Source organism: Ailuropoda melanoleuca, chromosome 3, assembly GCF_002007445.2.
Source record: "Ailuropoda melanoleuca isolate Jingjing chromosome 3, ASM200744v2, whole genome shotgun sequence".
NCBI classification, from domain to species: Eukaryota; Metazoa; Chordata; class Mammalia; order Carnivora; family Ursidae; genus Ailuropoda; species Ailuropoda melanoleuca.
This window is the reverse complement of record NC_048220.1, coordinates 35,407,940-35,410,084: the sequence shown is the minus strand read 5'-3', so window position 1 is coordinate 35,410,084 and position 2,145 is coordinate 35,407,940.

Here is a 2,145-nt window from a genome sequence, read left to right as displayed (position 1 = left end):
GAGGCAGAGAGGACCCCTCCCAAGGTCAACCACTGCAAACCTACACCAAGTCACATCATAGTGCAATTCGCAAATATTAGATCCAAGGATACAGTATTGAAAGAGGCCAGGGCGAACAGATTCGTTACGTACAGAGGTAAAAATATCATNGAGGGAGGAACATCATAATAACGTCAGACCTGTCTACACAGACCTGGCAAGATAGGAAGGGTTGGCAGGGTATTTTCAAAGCTCTATCCAAGAAGAACATGCAGCCAAGGATCCTTTATCCAGCAAGGCTGTCATTCAGAATTGATGGAGAGATAAGGACCTTCCAGGATTGGCAGAAACTGACCGAATCTGTAACATGATTAAAATCATCAATGAGATGATTAAAATCATATCTCTCAATAATCACTCTCAATGTGAATGGCCTAAATGCTCCCATAAAACGCCACAGGGTTGCAGATTGGATAAAAAGACATGACCCATCCATTTGCTGTCTACAAGAGACTCATCTTGAACCTAAAGATACATCCAAACTGAAAGTGAAGGGATGGAAAACCATTTTTCAAGGCAATGGACCTCAAAAGAAAGCTGGGGTAGCAATTCTCATATCAGACAGATTAGATTTTAAACTAAAGACTGTAGTTAGAGATACAGAAGGGCACTATATTATTCTTAAAGGATGTATCCAACAAATGGATATGACAATTATAAATATCTATGCCCCCAACAGGGGAGCAGCAAGATACACAAGCCAACTCTTAACCAGAATAAAGAGACATATAGATAATAATACGTTAATAGTAGGGGACCTCAACACTCCTCTATCAGCAATAGACAGATCAGAAAATCAACAAAGAAACAAGAGCTTTGAATAACATACTAGACCAGATGGACCTCATAGATACACACAGAACACTACACCCAGAACAACAGAATACTCATTCTTTTCGAATGCACATGGAGCTTTCTCCAGAATAGACCATATACTGGGTCACAAAACAGGTCTCAACCGATACCAAAAGACTGGAATTATTCCCTGCAAATTCTCAGACCACAATGCTTTTAAACTGAACTCAAATCACAAGGAAAAATTTGGAAGAAAGTCAAACACTTGGAAACTAAGAACCATCTTGCTCAAGAATGATTGGGTAAACCAGGAAATTAAAAATCAATTTAAACAATTTATGGAGACCAACGAGATGGAACACACAACAGTCCAAAACCTATGGAACACTGCAAAGGCAGTCCTAAGGGGAAAATACACAGCCATCCAAGCCTCACTCAAAAGAATAGAAAAATCTAAAATGTAGTTTTTATACACTCACCTCAAGAAGCTGGAGCTGGAACAGAACAGGCCTAACCCATGCACAAGAAAGCAGGTGATCAAGATTAGAGCAGAGATTAATGAATTAGAAACCAGGAGCACAGAAGAGCAGATCAACAGAACTAGAAGCTGGTTCTTTGAAAGAACAAATAAGATCAATAAGCCACTGGCCGGACTTATTCAAAAGAATAAAGGATCCAAATCAATAAAATTATGAGTGAAAGGAGAGAGGTCACAACCAACACCAATGAAATAGGAAGGATCATTAGAGGGGTGCCTGGGTGGCACAGCGGTTAAGTGTCTGCCTTCGGCTCAGGGCGTGATCCCAGTGTTATGGGATCGAGCCCCACATCAGGCTCCTCCGTATGAGCCTGCTTCTTCCTCTCCCACGCCCCCTGCTTGTGTTCCCTCTCTCGCTGGCTGTCTCTATCTCTGTCGAATAAATAAATAAAATCTTTAAAAAAAGAAATAGGAAGGATCATTAGAAACTTTTATCAACAGCTTTATGCTAATAAATTAAACAACCTGGAAGAAAAGAATGCCTTCCTGGAAACCTATAAACTACCAAGACTGAAACAGGAAGAAATTGATTATTTAAACAGACTGATTAATTATGAAGCGATTGAAGCAGTGATCAGAAACCTCCCCAAAAACAAGAGTCCAGGGCCTGATGGATTCCCCGGGGATTCTACCTAACATTCAAAGAAGAAATAATACCTATTCTCCTGAAGTGTTTCAAAAAATAGACACAGAAAGAAAACTACCAAACTCATTCTATCAGGCCAATATTACCTTGATCCCCAAACCAGGCAAAGACCCCATCAAAAGGAGAA